Genomic DNA, 19,801 nt, shown 5'->3' with positions numbered 1-19,801 from the left:
ATATGTATGTTTTTATGTATGTATATACATATATATACATATGTATATGTATATATGTGTATATATATACATATGTCTATACACACACACACACACACACATGTGTGTGTGTGTGTGTGTGTGTGTGTGTGTCTGTATACATATACATAAAGAGAAGCTTCTCTAATCACATGTTGGTGGAAATATAAAGAGATACACATTTAGAAGGAAAAGAAAAGAACATTTACATAGGTACCTCTTCTCCCCTTGAAGAAAATTATAGAGCAAAAACTACTACATTTAGGCCCAAACATCACAAATTACACCACCATTGTGATTTGATCCCAAATGTTGTAGTGTTGCAAAGGGCATAGAGATCACAAGGGAATTATATGAAAACAAAATTTCAAAGAAAGGGCATGAAGATCACAAGGGCACGACAATGAAATCCTAGATCTCCACTAATCTCCACCAAGGGCACAAAAATGAAATGTAGTGATCACAAGGACATGACAATGAAATTTTCACCAACATTTAGAGCTCTCCAACCTCATTCAGAGCTCTCCAACCTCATTATGAGCTCTCCAACCTCTTTCGCACATAGCTGTCCACAATCAAAACAAATGCAGAATGATTTATGTCTTGCTTTTTCTTTAATATCTAAACTCAACTTCACATTATGTTGTAACTTTTTCATAGGTGTTTGATCCTTGATAGCTTTCATTTCAGTAATTAAACATACAAGTTTACAAGTTTCCTCTTCATTATATAGTCTTTTCCACCCTAAAAACCACTTTGTTACCTCATTAAAATGAGGACTTGAACAAAGCCAGTGATAAAAAAAAGGCCATATTCCATAATCCAAATAATAAAACAATAAAACTCACTCAACCTATGGTAATTGACTTAGCTCAAGATCCTGCACAAAAATAATGTAAACCTGGAAAAATGCGTAAGAAATTTTAGAAAAATATATCATAGAAAATATTTTTAGAAAGAAACAAGCCATAACCTAATTAAATTGGTCAAGTTTCTAATTAGTTGGGTTTATTAAAAATTCTTGTAGATCTATCATTAGATTAGGTACAATAAAATGAACAATCAGTTGTTCCCAGGTAGTAGGATCAAATAAAATTTTCCAAGGTGATAAAATTGCATATGTAGATGTATGTATGTATATATAGATAGAGATCTTGTGGAGTGTGGAGATCAATGGAGATCTAGGATTTCATTGTCATGGCCTTGTGATCTCTATATATGTATGTATGTATGTATGTATGTATGTGTATATGTATATACATATATATAAATATGTATATTTATGTATGTATGTATGTATATAAATAGAGAGATCTTGGCACAATAGAAAAACAATAAAACTCACTCAACAAGTAGCATGGCCATGGGTATTGTCACAAGATTTTAAATATAACTATACAAGGAGTGAGTTAGGATGTATATAGGTGAACCTTACATTAATTGTAAACTACAAAACAAAGGTTGCACCAGGGTATTATAATATTTTAATTATAAAAAACCACTTGATTCGCTCAAGTGGGTGTATGGTTGCAAAGAGTTGTATTAGGTGAGTAAAGCTCACTAGTGGTTATAAAAATACAACTAAATCAAAAAAATTGAAACTAGAACTACGTATTCATTAGAGTGAGTAGTTCAAGGGTCTTGATCCTATGGATATGAATATGTAGGAAGTCTAGTAGGCAGAGTATGCCTCCAGCGTGGAGACGCCTTGGACATAGCTAGGTAGCACTTAACCATGTATGTATGTATGTAACTATTCTCTACTTAAGAGTATCATCCACATGTGGAGATTTCATTGTTGTGCCCTTGTGATCACTACATTTCATTCTCATGCCCTTATAATATCTTCATTTCTTTAGTGTGCCCTTGGTGGAGATCAGTGGAGATCTAAGATTTCATTGTCATGCCCTTGTGATCTCTACATGTCATTGTGATCTTTGTGCCCTTGTGATCTTTGTTCCCTTTCTCTACAATTTTATTTTCATATAATTCCCTTTGTAATTTGTGGTGTTTGGGCTCAAATGTAGTAGTTCTTGCTCTACAATTTTCTTCAAGGGGAGAAGACGTACCTATGTAAATGTTCTTTTCTTTCCCTTCTAAATATGCATCTCTTTATTTTCCCCCAATAGGTGAGTAGAGAAGCTTCTCTTTATGTATATGTATGTGCATATATACATACATACACACACATGTGTGTATGTATATATATATATATATAGACATATATATACATTTACATATGCATATGCGTATATATGTATATACATACATAAACATATGTATATATGTATATGCATACATATATACATACATACATACATATATACATATAGTCATCTCCATATGCAATTTTATTACCTTGGAAAACTGTATTTGATCTTTACTCAATCACCAAGAGATAATATAATTTTTAAGTACAAATTTCTGCATACTTAGTTTGGTATGAATAGTTTTGATTGAATTTGTCTAAGGAGAGTGATTCTACTCATGATGATAATGGCTCCATGTATTGGGTGTTTAGAGGAGTGAGACTTATAGAAGATTACTTGTTGTTTATGGATATGGGATGATTCATTTGTGTGAATGGTTGATCTAGAAAGTTGTAGAAAATAAGGGTGTTAGTTGCAAGTAGTTTCATTAATTTGATAAGGGAATCAACTTTGAACGCGGGATGCTCAAAATTTTGCATGTCCATCCTCATTGTTGTGACCTTAAAAATTGGTGGAGATTTCATTTTTGTGCCCTCATGATCAATACATTTTATTGGCATGCCCTTATAATGTCTTCATTTATTTAGTGTGCTCTTGGTGGAGATCAGCAGAGATCTAGGATTTCATTGTCGTGCCCTTGTGATCTCTACATTTCATGGTGATATTTGTGCCCTTGTGATCTTCGTACCATTTTCTTTGTAATTTTATTGTCATATAATTCCCTTGTGATCTATCTACCCTTTATAGCACTACAATATTTGGGATCAAATTGCGACGGTGGTGTAATTTGTGGTGTTTGGGTCCAAATGTAGTAGATCTTGCTCTGCAATTTTCTTCAAGGGGAGAAGAGGTACCTATGTAAATGTTCTTTTCTTTTCTTTCTAAACATGTATCACTTTTTATTTCCTCCAATAGGTGATTAGAGAAGCTTCTCTTTATGTATATGTACATGTAGATATACATATACACATGCGGATGATACTCTTATGGGTCACAATGAAATGTAAAGATCACAAGGGCACAACAATGAAATCCTAGATCTCCACTGATCTCCACTAAGGGCACACTAAAGAAATGAAGATATTATAAGGGCACGACAATGAAGTGCAGTTGAAATCTCCACCAATATTTAGAGCTCTCCAACCTCATTCAAAGCTCTCAACCCTCATTATGAGCTTTGCACCCTCTTTCGTACATAGCTCTCCACAATCAAAACAAATGCATAATGATTTATGTCATGTTTTTTCTTTAATATCTAAAATCAACTTCAAATTATTTTGTAACTCTGTCATAGGTGTTTTTTCCTTGATAGCTTTCATTTCAGCAATTCAACATTCAAGTTTTTAGGTTTCCTCTTCATTATATAGTCTTTTCCACCCTAAAAACCACTTTGTTACTCCATTAAAATCAAGACTTGAACAAAGCCAATGATAAAAAAAAGCCTATATTCCATAATCCAAATAATAAAACAATAAAACTCACTCAACCTATGCTAATTCACTTAGCCCAAGATCTTGCACAAAAATAATGTACACCAAGAAAAATGGGTAAGAAATTTTACAAAAATATATCATAAAAAATATTTTTAGAAAGAAACAAGCCATAACCTTGTTAAATTGGTCTAGTTTCTAATTAGTTGAGTTGATTAAAAATTCTTGTAGATCTATCATCAGATTAGGTACAATAAAATGAACAATCGGTTGTTCCTAGGTAGCACAATCAAATACAGTTTTCCAAGGTGATAAAATTGCATATGTAGATGTATGTATGTATGTATGTATATGTGTATATTTTTATGTATTTATATATGTATGAATGTATATATGTATGTATGTATGTATATATAGATAGAGATCTTGTGGATTGTGGAGATTAGTGGAGATCTAAGATTTCATTGTCATGCTTGCCATGCCCAAAAATTTGGGGCAAAAACACGCCAACAATTTTTTTTAAAATTAATCTTCTAAGTTAATACATGCTACAATAAATAGGTTATGGAAAGATGACAAAGGATTAAAGTGAGTTTCGAATACATATCACTAAGATGCAGAGTTGACATCTCCACATACTATATGGGTTCAAACCCCTAAAATCTTAACACTATGGGAACACTTAGTGCAGGTTAAATGAGTCAATTGATTAAACATATGGTTCAAATTGCAAAGGTATGACATCAAGTTCAAAATACATTTTAGGTTTTCTAAGTTCATAAGTCGACTATGAAGCTATCCCTTTTGACACTATACTAGATCAATCTCTAAGGGGGATCTAGTTTTGTATTTAAGGTTAATCTATCATAACATATTAAAATTGAATTCTAGATATGATCATAACTCATTTAGAACTAATTAAAAATATTAAATATTTTCCATTAAACTAATCACGACATTACTCCATCTTCTAATCAAAACCAAAACCATTCTCTCAAGCTATCTAGACAACTATAAACCCATTACACATTTAAATCTTGATATAGCTATTGAACTAATTAATCATTTCTATTTTTCATTTAATCTTTTTACCACATCCACATAAATTTTAAAACATACCTTGACTCCCTAAACAAGTTCTCTTAGTCAATTTGAGTTATAACAATTCCTGATCTACAATCCACCTTTTAGGTTGGAATTTAAAATGCTCAATACCCCAATACTATAATTGTCACAAAAATTTAAATCCAAACAAAAGATTTCTAACATAAGATTTCCAACTAATCCATTTTCCATCTTACTCTTCACTTAACTACTAAGGACGTTATCTAACAATAACTAGCACCATCATAATAACTCTAATCCCTAAAACAATTTGTATATCCTATACCAAAAGAAAACTAAGTATTATTTTTAAAATAATAATAATTCTTATCTACTAACATTAATAAGATCTAGTTTATAATCCTAATCTTAAAACAACATATCTAAATATTTCATATAATTTGAATAAAACAAAGATAACATTATATTTTAAAATCATAGACTTATTTAACATTAAATAACATCAATATACTCTATTAAAAGAATACTAAACTAAATTATGACTAACTAAAAACACACTAAAACACTAACATTTATCAATAATTAAACTTTACTAACTAACTAAAATATTAATACGAAATAATAAAAAGAACTAACTAATTCAACCATCTAACAATTAATAAATAATCTTTAAATTACTAACTAAAACTAATTAGAATCTAACACTAAAACTTAATAACATAAAACAAAACTTAATATAGCATAAAATAAAACATACCCCAATACTTCTATCTCAAACAATTTGACATTGATATAAAATAAAAATTTAAAAAAAAATCATTTTTTTAAAAATCTAACTATAATTTTCAAAATAATAATTATCATTGCTCACTAAAATTAAAAATTAACAACTAATATTAACTTGCTAAAAATAATTAAAATCTAATACTATTTACTCTAACACAAAACCCCATGCAATCCTTACTAATACTTAACTCAAAAATAACTTAACATTTAACAATAAGTCTTAACTTAAACTTTAACATAATCTAAATAAATTAACTAACAAACTAATTTTAATATCTACCTCAAAGCTTTAACTACAATATTAAAAAACAAAAATAATAAACTAACTACTAACTAACTTTCTTACTTACTAACAAATCTACTAAAAACTGATTTAAAATACTAAAATCAAATATAACTTAATACTAAATAAAACTAACCCACTAACTCTCAACTCCAACTAACCTCACAATAATATATTCTAACATTAACTTACTAACTATACCCTAAACTAACTCCTAACTTTTCCCCTAACTCACTAACCTTTCCACCACCCTAAACCCATCTAACATATTAATTCCCTACACAACCCAAGGTCTGTGCACCTCCCAAGGAGAGTACATTCTATCCCAAGTCAGCATGCATGGCCTTGGTAGCAAGCAAAAAAAAATTGAAGATCTTTAAAAAATATTAAAGGTTAGAGTGCAATAAAAGATGTCTTCTCTAAAGTGACATGCCTCCCCCCTTAAGTGAACTATGACAGCCCAAGGAAAGAGGTACACATGACAAGAAGGAAGAGGGGACACTTTAAAAGAAAAAAAGTTGAATAACTTTGGTTGACATTAGCAAGGCAAGGAGCCTTTATGTTTTAAAGTATAGTAGTTGTTTTTTAGGATAGGATAGAATAGATATTTCCTTAATTTGATTTTATTTTAATTTTACTTCATTTTATAATTTCATAAATAATACTAAAAAGGACTGTTTTAAAGGACACAAAGGGAATCCTATTAAGAATATGCTCTATTGTAAAAAGGGGATTTAAATTTTCCTCATACAAATGCAATGAGCTAAATTGCTCTAAGGAGATAACCTTTTTTTTTTTAATGCCTCTTTTTTCTAAGTGTTAGGATTTTAAAATTTATTTATATAGCCAAGGAGGATATATTTTTTTGAAAAAAAATTAAACTACAACATACAGTTTAAAAGTCTTTTAATACAATAACATAGGATTATTTCCCTTTCCAATTAAATACAAAAATATCAGAGGAGATTTAATTCATGTAGTTTTAAATTTACTTGACATAATTTGAATTTAAATTTCATAACTTAAAACATATCATCATTTTATCTAATTAATACTAATCAAATAAATATGATTTCAAACTATAAGAGTGCCACAAAAAGGGTAACACATCATTGAATCCATTTTCTAATAAACACATGCATATAAACTGAATTGAAAAAAATATCATATGAAAGAAACATACTCCATTTTTTTAAAAATTCAATCATCTAATTCAAGGACTCCCTCAGGAAAGAAGCAGGGAAGAAAACTTGAGATCATAGTCATTTCCACAAAAAGTTTAGCAATCACATTTTCACAACGAGATAGAAATCTCCCAACATTTGAATTAAAATAACAACTCAAAATTTCCTGCTTGGCTCCTCAACAGGGTAGCCATTTCAAAAATCTGCAAACACATCAAGGTAACTATGGAGAGAATGAAAACTGATCAGGAGAAAATTAATCATAACATGAAGACAAAGTCATACATTCACTCTCATCCTAGTTTGCACAACAAGTTCATCATTGAACTAGACTAGGGAGAAGGTGGATTTTTCCAACAGGAGATGTCAACCACAACACCAAAATAGATGCCCTTTTGGGGCTATAATCACAAGAACTTCTATTCTTCCATATCTTAGTTTCCAAAACTCAAATACATGGTTTGTGCTGACGAGTAGGGGCCCATAATACCCTATCCTCTCTCCCTCTTCTCATCCTAAGAAGAGACTCTACACTGTTGGAGTCCAACTAAAGACCTCCGCCCATATATGGCCACTTCTTCCCTATTTGAGGGTGAGTAATTTCAATACAACCCATACAATCCCTTCAAAAATCAAAGCAAAAATATGAAGGAAAACATTCAAGAAAAACTCATTTCAATCCCTCCCAAACATATTCAACAAACACACGAACATACATATGCAAAATAAAACTATTTAAGAATGAACCCAACATGAACAACATGAGCAGAGGGATTCCTACCTTCAAAATAGGGTTATGGCAACTGAACAATTTGAGATGAGCTTCCCTTCCTTCTCTTTCTCCTTTAATCCTTAATTGCTTTCTAAAACTAGAGGTTGGGTGAACACTCCTCTCTCAAAATTGCCTCTAAATAGGATCCTAACTCAACCACTCCCAAAATGCAATAACTCCTCCACTTGCCTAAATGTTCTAGAGTCTTCTAACTCAACTAGTCATAAGGCTAACCTCAAGGTGGAGTTAAAGTCATCCAACTCATGATGAAAACATTCGATTTTCGCAATAGAGAAAAAATGGGGTTTTTGGGTGACCATAAAAGTCAACAAAAGGGGCTAGTGGAGTGGAAAATGCCTCTAACCCATACCCATACCCCTTAGGCACTTATTTTCCATAATTTTTGGCTCCTAGGACTAATAAGGGACCTAACAAAAAGCTTGAAAATTTTAGGACTTTCTAACAACCTTCAAAATTGCAGATTACTCACTAATCTTGATTAGAGTAATTAATCTTGATAACTAACTAATTAGAAAAATGGTCACTAACCTAGTCCAACTTATATCTTTAGGTTACTCAGTTAACCCTAACTTTCATGCAAAAATGCATATACAATTCATGAGTGTCAAGCGACACTAAAAAATCAATGTTACAAAATATTAAAACTTAATGTTTATAGAATGATACATTCATTCAAACCATGATAAAAATAAAATACAAACAACAAGGTCTACATATTTTATTAGGCTCAACCTTGGTTTTCACAAATGTTACATAGGGTTCAGTTCTGATTCTCTGTTAGATTCTCTGGCTAATAAATCTTGGACACTCATTGCACACATCAATAGCTCAAGAAAATCACATGCATATATTTAAAACTTATTTGGATAGTCGCATAAATCTTTCATTTAAATAACCCTTTCTAATTTTTGAAACACATTTAATCATTAATAACTACATAACTTTATTTATTAATTCATATTAAAATACTAGAATAATCATCATGAGGCATGTATATAATTAAACATCATAAAAATCATCAATAGGGCATACAGAACTATTTGAAAGCATAAAACCTAATCATCAAGGTACCTAAAATCAATACCCTCATCATTAGTTGAAAATGCCTCGTATCATTGTTAGTGAAATTTTAAAGTTTAAATAGTCGAGATAATGTAGTAGCTCTCGAATCACTAAGTATTAAAGCATGGATGTATCAACTGATCTCAATTTTCATTAGGACATTCACAACATAAAACATTACTTCATATCCATTTCAATCTCCTATAATGGTTTTAACAGAGAATTTTATATTTAATAAGTACATGCAAAGAGGGACCTTACAATGCCCTTGTGATCACTACATTTTGTTGCCATGCCCTTGTGATCTTTACATCTCATTGGCATGCCCTTGTGTTCTCTGTATATGTATGTATGTATATACATATGTATATGCATATATATGTGTATATTTATGCATGTATGTATGTATGTATATATGTATATAAACAGAGAGATCTTGGCACAATAGAAAAATAATAAAACTCACTCAACATGTAGCATGGCCATGGGTATTGTCACAAGATTTTAAATATAACTATACAAGGAGTGAGTTAGGATGTATATAGGTTAACCTTACATTAATTGTAAACTGCAACACAAAGGTTGCACCAAGGTATTATAATATTTTAACTATAAAAAACCACTTGATTCGCTTGCACCTTTGGCAATACTTCATTTCCATTATTTGCACTCTTTGAATCAAAGGTATATAACTTTATCACTTGTAACTATAATTTTCAAATAGTACAAACCACAATAGTTTCTTATAATTTTATGGCTCTCTTTGTCAATTTATAAAATTAAAGTTTAAAAATTAATTGCATTTATGTACATCTTTTTCAAGTTTGATAATTCTCTTTTTCCTCACTCACAGTCTAAGAATTTTTTTTTTTAAAACATACTGACTTGTTGGAGATTGAGCCAAAAAAATATAAGAATAATTGTACCAAAAGAGCTAAAACTAATAATTGTGCATGATAATCATCTTTTTACATTTTTTTGGCACAATTATTCTTACATTTTATGATTTTTTGTGAGAACAAAATTCTAAACTAATCAAGTAGGTGATAAGACCTGTGTGTTTTGATAAGACCTATTTCTTTATTTAATAGAAATCCTAGAATATATCTAATTGAGTTAATTTTTATTTGGTTTTGGTTAATACACACTTTTATTTCAAATCTATATTTTTTTCCAAATGCCATGATTTCTAATGAGAAAATCTAGCTGAAATATTGTATAGAAATCCTAGAATATATCTAATTTTATTAAGGGAAAATTTCTTCATCTTTTCAAAAAGTATCTATATTTAATGATTTCTTTCTTTTGCAATGGGGTTTAAAATATGTTTACTTGTCTGAACCTTTTAAGTATAACTATGTTTTCTATGTGCTCAAGAAATACAAGTTTTTGAAATTCTAATTTGACTTCAATTAGATTTGGGAAAATTAGCTAAGACAGTGTATTAACAATGTAGGAACATGTTGGGAAACTTAGTGGACTATGTTATTATTTGTTCTATGTTTTTCAGTAAATTTAACTGGAATATCTGGATCTAGAAGACTTGGTAGTTTATGCCTACCTTATTAGAGGTTTAAAATAATTGCAAATAAATAACTTGATTTAAATTTTGTGGGTTTTGAATTATATTGGCACACTCTCCCTATGCGGATCCCAAGTATCTACTATTGTTGTTAATTTGTCTAGTTGCTAATTAGCTAGGTTGATTACAAATTCTTGTAGAACTGTCATCAAATTAGGTACAATAAAATGAACAATCGGCTATTCCTAGCTAGCAAGATCAAATACAGTTTTCCAAGGTGATAAAATTGCATATACAAATGCATCACTTGAATGCTATGCATGAAGCACATTCCCCAATTTATAACGAATGGTTGGATATAAAGGCTCCATATGCTGGCCCAACAATGGAAGCCAAGGATGTAACAATGCATCTATTGGCACACTCTCCCTATGAGGATCCCAGGTATCTAATGTTGTTAATTTGGGCATCACTATATGATCCAAAATGTAATGAAGTATTGAAGCTGGTAGTATGTATGTATGTATGTATGTATATGTATGTCTATGTATGTATGTATGTATGTATATATGCATGTATATATCATGTAGAGATCTAGGATTTTATTGTCGTGCCCTTGTGATTGCTGCATTTCTTTGTCATGCCCTTGTGATATCTGCATCTCATTGTCATGTCCTTCTGATATTTGCATCTCATTCATTTTATTGTACCTAATATGATGATAGTTCTATAGAAATTGTTTTTTGTGCCCTTCTCATATCGGCATCCCAAGTATCTACTGCTATTGTTAATTTGGGCATCAGTATATGATCCAAAATGTTATGAAGTACTAAAGCTGGTAGTAACTTCTCCCATGTCTCTAGAAAATGTAAAATAGGTTCAAGGTCCTTTGGCTCCCAAGAATTTGTAGCAGCTATTCTCACTACTAGAAGAATAACTTTAGTTAAGAGTTTAGTGTAAGGAGTTGAAGAAGAAAGTACTAATTCTATGTAAATTTCATAATCATGAGGCTCATTCCCTTGTAGAGGCCATAACCTAGTTAAATATACATATATATACAAGCCATAACCTATTTAAATGGGTCTAGTTGCTGATTACCTAGGTTGATTACAAATTCTTGTAGAATTGTCAATAGATTAGGTACAATAAAAGGAATAATCAACATTATTATTATGTAGGATCTCGAGCTAAGTAACTTAGCATGGGTTGAGTGAGTTTTATTGTTTAATTATTTGGATTCTGGAATATGTATGCAACTAGATATATTTTTTTATTGTGTAGCTACTATGTAATAAGCACCTTAAAAAAGATCTCTTCATATACATACATGTATATGTATGTATGCATATGTGTGTGTGTGTGTGTGTGGGTGTGTGTGCAAGTATTTATGTATGTGTGTATATATATGTATGTATGTATATCATGTGGAGATCTAGGATTTTGTTGATGTGCCCTTGTGATCTCTGCATCTCAAGTATCTACTATTTTTAATTTGGGCATCACTATATGATCCAAAATGTTATGAATTACTAAATTTGGTAGTAACTTCTCCCATGTCTCCAGAAAATGTAGCATAGGTTTAGGGTCCCTTGGCTCCCAAGAATTTTTAGCACCTATTCTCACTACTAGAAGAATTAATTCAGTGAAGAGTTGAGTATAAGGAGTTAAAGAAGCAAGTTCTACTTTTGTGTAAATACCATAATCATGAGTCTCATTCCCTTGTAGAAGCCATAACCTAGTTAAATATACATATATATCAACCCAGCTAATCAGCAACTAGACCCATTTAACTAGGTTATGGCTTGTTTCTTTCTAAAAATATCTACTATGATATATTTTTGTAAAATTTCTTGCAAACTCCACCCATTTTTCCTAGTTTGCATTATTTTTGTGGAGGATCTTGAGGTAAGTCACTTAGCACATTAAAAAAGATCTCTCAATATATATACATACATAAATGTATGTATCTACCCTTGTGATTTGTGTGTGTGTGTGTGTGTGTGTGTGTGTGTGTGTGTAAACAAAGAGATATTGGAACAACAAAAAACCAATAAAACTCACTCAACAAGTAGCATGGCAATAGGTGTAATGGAAACACCTATTAGCAAGTATATTCCTCTTTTCCTCTCTCATTTTTCATGTGTTTATTTCACTTGAATGATATAAGGAGTGAGTTAGGACATATATAGGTTAATCTTAAATTTACTATAAACTACAACACAAAGGTTGCACCAAGGTATTATTGTATTGTAATTATAGAAAACTACTTGATTCACCTAAGTGGGTGTATGACGGAAAAGAGATGTATTATGTGAGTAAAGATCACCAAAAATTATAGGAATATAACTACATTTAAAAAATTAGAAACCAAAACTACATATTCGTTAGAGTGAGTAGTTAAAGGGTCTTGATCCTATGGATACAGGTATCTAGGAAGCTTGGTAGGCAGAGTATGCCTCTAGTGTGCAAACACCTTGGACATAGTTAGGTATCACTTAACTATTTTAAGAAATTATATGTTAACTCAAGAGGATCATTCCCTTGTAGAAGCCTCTCACCAAATCACCCAAGATAGCTAGAATATTTGGCTGAGAACATCCTATATTGCTCAATTTCTTTAGTTCATCTCTGGCATAATTTTGATTATGTATAAGAGGATTATATGTTTCTTCATTGTTGCTAATGTCTCTTTTCATTCTAAAATATGTACTCTTTCTTGTTTTTAGTAAATTCTTTGACAACAATTTACCTTTCAACTGTTGTTAGGGCGTAAGATTTGGAATCTATGTAAGCTAATTTTCATGGTAGTAGAATTTTTTGAATTTATTGACATAGTGCTAAGTGGAATCTTAAAAAAAAAGGCATTTCAATTCTTCATTGGGGACATAATCATATTTTATTCCTTAATTTTTGATGCAGTGATGAGGGTTTTAGCTCAGGCCATGAGAGAGCATTTGAGTTGTGAACATAAAATTGGGAATGATTTATGCTGTGTTTTCTTTTTTATTTTTGTATCTAAAATCAACTTCACATTATGTTGTAACTCTGGCATAGGTGTTTGATCCTCAATAGCTTTCATTTCAACATTTTAGCATTTAGGTTTTCAAGTTTCCTCTTCATTATATGTTTGGTTTATCAATGATTTCCTCTAGTTCGATTATAGTGCATCTCAATTAGTTGCTCCAATGATGCAATCACCCATCTATCTCTAGATTATGCAAGCACTTATTGATTTACAGAATCTAGATAGATATTGAGAGTTCCAAAGCCATAAAATTAAAGACCATCATGTGGGCATCCCACTATAGGGGAAAATTAGATGTTATTTTCTTGTGCATATTTTACAATCACTTCCTTCAAACTAAACTGAGGTGCACCCATCGAATTATTTAAGTGAATCTCATTGCCCATGGAAGCTAAGGCTTGTTGTTGAGCATATGTTGTTGTTTCTTGTTGCTTCTAAAGTGCCTCAAATTGGTGTTGCTCTATCACCCTAAGATAGCTTACATTCTCTTTAGCCCCATGTAGTTCCATAGTCATATGCTCTACATGTTTATTTATTATTTCAATGACTACATTTAGCTAACTTCTTCTCCTCTCATTAGAAAGAAGCTCAGGGTGAAATAGTTCTTTCCACCCTAAAAGCCACTTTGCTACTTCATTATAATTAGGCCAATGATACAAAACTTGCTACCACTTTTGAAAGAATATTGCCTCCAACATTGCAACTATATCATAAATGGGAATAGCACATGCACGAGCCATAACCCAATTAAATTGGTCTACTTGTTGATTAGCTCAATATTGAAGTTAATTCGGTCATCATTATAGAGATCTTGTGGATTCTGGATTATGGATTATAAACAAAAAAGAAAAGAAAACACAACATTGATAATTCCCTATTTGTATATTTCTAAATAGAGAGATCTTGGCACAACATAAAAATAATAAAACTCATTCAATAGGTTATTGTGCCCTTGTGATCTTTGTATATGTATGTATGTATGTATGTATGTATGTACATATACATGTGTGTGTGTGTGTGTGTGTGTGTGTGTGTGTGTGTGTGTGTGTGTGTGTGTGTTTGTATATAAATAGAGAGATCTTGACACAATAGAAAAATAATAGAACTCATTCAATAGGTAGCATGGCCACAAATGCGATGGCAAAGCCTATCGGTAAGTAGATTCCTCTTTCTCTCTCTCAATTTTCATGTGTTTATTTAACTTGAACTATTATTTCTTAGAGGGAATTTTCTAATATTGGATTCATTATATGTACAAGGCAATGAGGTCATTCCCAAATGTACCTGTGTCATGAATTGCCTATGAGAAATGAAGATGGACTTCCCCAAAGAGTAGCAGGAGGCGATGAGGACATTCTAGGTACTTTAAAGATTGATCCTTTCTTCAAGATTTTAGATGTTAATGAGGAATTTAGATGTTAGGGGGGGAATGAGCTTCCACCTTCATGTGGTTGGCCTTGATTAGTAGAGAATATTAAACTATTCTCGAAACCAAGTGAAGCTCAACAATAACCTATGATTGTATGACAACTAATTGTGTGAATCTCTTGGTTTTAGAAAATGTAGAAGGATGCCAAAGTTCAATATAAAATGTCAATCCATATGCTTATGACATCAAGCAGAGCTGAAAAATGCAATAGGTTTGCATTTTTGTAGAGGTCTTTAATTAGGTATTTTAAGTTATAGACCATCATGACCATTGTTCATGATGGTGGTCCATAATTTTAAAAGCTTAATAGACCTATTACATAATTTTAAAAGCTTAATAGACATACATTGTTGATTCAGAGTGGCAAAATCTTATTTTGGATGCGAGGGAAAAATGGCATGCACTAGAAGATGGAAAAATGATGTCACTTTTGCAAGTAAGGAACCCATTTTTGTACTTTAAACATTGATCATTTCTTAAAAATTTTAGATGTTAATAGGGAATTTAGATGTTAGGGTGAGCTCAATATTAACCTATGACTGCATCATAGCCATTCAAATTTTGCTACCAATTTTTATTTATTAATATAGCACAACATTGCAATTGCAATAGTTGGTTGTCTATCCCACAAAATTCCTACTACATGCCCATCCCAATTCTGATAGAAAATGAACAATTTACTAGAATGGTGTTCCAATTTACAACACCTTTAGTTTTCATAATTGTGATGGTAAACCTTTCCATCATAACTTGTGATAGAAAAAGTCTGGCGCCTGTTTGTCTGGAGCCAATTATGACAAATGTCAGTTGGGTGATGGGTTACTATCATAATTGTGATGGCATGCCATTGCAATTTGGGCCCAAATGTAGTAGTGTCCTAATAGGGATTCAAAGTCTCCTAATAGGGACTCATATTTACTCAATGTATTCATAGACTCCTAATAGGATCAATCCTCTAACAAGGAATATTTATATTAGTACATCATCTTGTGGGTACCATCCCTAATGGAGTTTTCTCTCTAATCAAGGGTTTCCATAGTTAACATATCTAGTGTTATTGTGTATGAGTATTTATTTGTGGTTTCAATTTATATTTCTCATATGGTTATGCTTTTTTAAGGTTGATAATTATGATATTAGTTGGATAACTGATTCACCCCCCCAGTTATATCAATGGACTATATATTCTAACAATTGGTATAAGAGCATCAAGTCCTTGGAGGATAAGCTTAACAACTTTGGGATATCATGGGAAGAAGAGATATTCCAAAATAAGATGGAGGAAATTTCATCCCACAAAAGAGAGAACTTCTTGGTGAGTTGTCAGATATGTGTAAATATTTAAGTACTGAGATCCTAGATCCAGAAACCTTTTGTGGTATATGAAATAAATGAGGCATAGGTAAAGACAAATTTAGATTTGAAGAAGACATGAAGATCAAAGAAGGTATTGATCTTCTTATGAAAAGAGAGCCAAAAGGTACAAAAGTTTTCAATTGGTTGACATGTAAAGATTTTGGTCATTTTTCATCCATCTGTCCTAAGATAGTAATAAAAACTAGAAAGACTTCACTTTCTAATGGTAATGAAGAATTTAAAGAAAGCATGGAAATATTCTTGAATGATTGTGATGATAAAGATGATGAACCTAGACTAGTTAAGGAAAAGGAAGTAGTAGAAGAGGTAGCTTTGGTAACTATTGTTGATCCCTAGGCTAACAATGAAAATATAGAAGTTTTCTTTGAGACTAATAATGATTTGTAGAATGATGTGTTAACTATTAAGAAAAGAGGAGAGAAAATATCTAAACCTAGAGATGCAATAAGAGTTGAGGTATCAACTGCTACCCCTAACAAGAATCTAACAAAGAATCACCCTTTTGAGCAAACAATTGGAAGTAAAGACAAAGGTACGATGACACGAAACAAAGTAAATTAGGAGATATGTCTGATATCTCAAGTTGAACCTAAGAGCACAGATGAAGAATGTAAAGATGATCATTGGATTCAAGAAATGGAGGAGGAATTAGATCAAATTGTGAAGAATGATACATGGTAATTAGTTCATAGATCAAAAGATAGGAATGTGATAGGAACCAAATGGGTATTTAGAAACAAGATGAATGAGCTAGGCGAAGTTGTGAGGAACAAGGCTAGACTTGTATGAATGAGATATTCATAGCAAGAAGCCATAGACTATGAGGAGATATGTGCACATATAGCTAGAATGGAATTAGTAAGGATGTTCTTGGCTTATGCAACAAATAATAAGTTCAAGGTTTATCAAAAGGATCTTAAATTAGCTTTCTTGAATGGAGAACTTGAAGAAGTTTATATTGAGCAGCCCAAAGGTTTTCCTTTATTAGAAGGCAAAGACATGGTATGAAAATTGAAGAAAGGTTTATATGGTCTAAAGCAAGCACCTATAACTTGGTATGCAAGGTTGGACACTTATTTGGAAAAACTTGGATTTGCTAAAGGTATGATAGATAGTAACTTGTACTTGAAACAAGTTAAGAATGGTTTGCTGATAATATTAATATTTGTTGATGATATCATTTTTGGAGGTAATGATGAAGCAAGTGATAATTTTTCTAAAGAGATAAAAAATTATTTTTAAATGAGAATTATAGGAGAAATAAATTTTTTTCTAGGGTTGCAGATTGTGCAGAACAATGGTGGCATTTTCATTTCATAAGTTAAGTACTTGAAAGACTTGTTGAAAAGGTTTGGTTTAGAAAGTTGTAAAGCTATTGGTACACCTATAATAATTTTTTTGGAAGTTATCTAGCAAAGATGAGATTCCTATAGTAGAGCAGAAGAAGTACATATCCATGATTGGAGGTTTGTAGTAGCTGAGTCACACCAGACTAGATACAACAAATGTAGATTTCAAGCTAATCCTAAGGAGTATCATTTTTCAATAGTAAAGAGAATATTTAAATATTTTAAAGGAATTTTTGACTATGGAATTTGATATGATAGATCAAGTGATTTCACTCTATGTGCATGATGTAAAGACTTAGCAGCAAAAGGTGGTTTTGTTCATAAATTAAAATATTGCTCAATCCCTTGAGAAATTGTTTAGTTATCAAAAGGTGTGGTTGCAAATATTTTTAAAGCCCCACTTCTTTTCCACAATTCCAACTTGATTCCCATACTAAGATCCTACAATAACTTCCCTTCACAAATCACCAAACTATGAAAATCAAAAAATTTCACTTACTAGATGTAGTAGAAATTAGGCCTTACAATTTGGTTTTTCCAAACTTACTCCAAATTTCTCCACAAGACTTGGTAAATGAATTATGGATTCTAATACCATTTTAGAGTTCCTATAGACTACAAGATTTAAGACTCCAACCCTACTCCACCATCCTATAATGATCTTAAGACTCACAAACCTAATAGGCCTAATCAGGTGTGGTTTCTTAAGGAACTATCTTAAGATGGGTTCATGGGATTGAAATGTTGATTCCAACAAGTGTCTTGACTCCAAAATAGAAAAAATCCACCATCACTTAGCCAAATCAACGCTTCTTAGTCATTTGATCCTTCAAATACAATCACTAGATGCTAAATACATTGAAATATTTAGTCTAGGGCAAGGAAGGAAAAATAGAAAAATCCATTCCCTAAGTCTGTGCTTTTGGAATCTGGTTTTTCATCAGCCTAACTTGATCTCTCCAAGTGGCTATACAAATCCACTAGTGGGAATTCAAGTTAGGGCCCTATTTTGATGAATACCCTAGTTTCAAGGGTTTAGCAATCTAGTTTTACAAGAATCACCACAACTTTCTTCTTACTTTATGAAATGATTTCAAACCAACTCCAACAAAATTTAAACTTCCCCTCTATCAAACCATATCATTTTTAGATGTAATAGCATTCAAATGGAATTGTATCAATAACAATTACAATGAAATTTGCACAAAAATAGGGTTTATTTTATTGATTTCAAAATTGTCCTTCTATAAATGGTGCTCTTTGACTAGAGAGAGATAAAAAAATGTCTAAGATAGCCTTCCTCCAATGACTACAACCATATTTTGGATGTTTGATATCATTTTACAAGTTTTGCAACTTCTTGTCAAAAAGTTGCTAACAACTTTTGCAATAAAGTGCAGTTTTCCTTTAAATATAAAAAACTTGACTCCTAACCTTACTAAATGACTAAGATAAGTTCTAAAAAATATATATATAACCATAAATTATGCTTTTTTTCCTTATTCAACCAAATTTAAGAAAAGACTCCTAACTAAGGGTCATATAGGACTAATTCAAACAAGATTTATAAAACATCTTGAAGCATTTCCCTTCACAAGTTACCAAGCCTAATAAGATTAATCTCAAAGCTAATCATGATGATGTTAATCCTAGTTTTTTTTGAAGGTGTAGGCCCCTTTTTCCTTGTCCTTACATGGGTTCCCTATACTATACTCCTTAGGCCAATTGTACTCAATTCCCTTGAGTTGGAATAGTAAAAAACTTTTCTCTAGTCTTTTCAATCTGAGCCTTTATCATCAATGTGGATGTGGCTTCCTCCAAGGATTTTCCTTTCCACTTTAGCAGGTATTCATAATACGCATGCCTCCTTGTTTGTTTTCTTATCCTCTTATCAACAATGCATTCAATGCTTGGTGGGGTTTGGATTGGAAAATATTTGAGAGCTTCCTAAGATTCAACTTCACTTTGTCCTACATCATGACCATTAGTATTGCTATATTTATAGGCATAAATATCATAAACATTGAAAATGGAAGAAAGATCAATATTAGGTGGAAGATCTAGGACTTGTTATTATATATCCTCCATGAATTCTACAAAATCATCATCCATTGCACTCTTTTTCCCAATTTTTTATACCTCTCTAAGTTCAAGGACTCATCTAGGGTGTGTCCCATAGAAAATTTGGAAGGGACTTCATCCAGTGCTCCTTTTTGTTGAGTCATTATATGAGAACTCTTCTTGAGGTAGTATAGTGTCCCATGATGT

The sequence above is a fragment of the Cupressus sempervirens genome, chromosome 11 (assembly GCF_028749045.1).
Source record: "Cupressus sempervirens isolate cs-2001-9-10 chromosome 11, ASM2874904v1, whole genome shotgun sequence".
NCBI classification, from domain to species: domain Eukaryota; kingdom Viridiplantae; phylum Streptophyta; class Pinopsida; order Cupressales; family Cupressaceae; genus Cupressus; species Cupressus sempervirens.
This window is presented reverse-complemented; position numbering follows the sequence as displayed.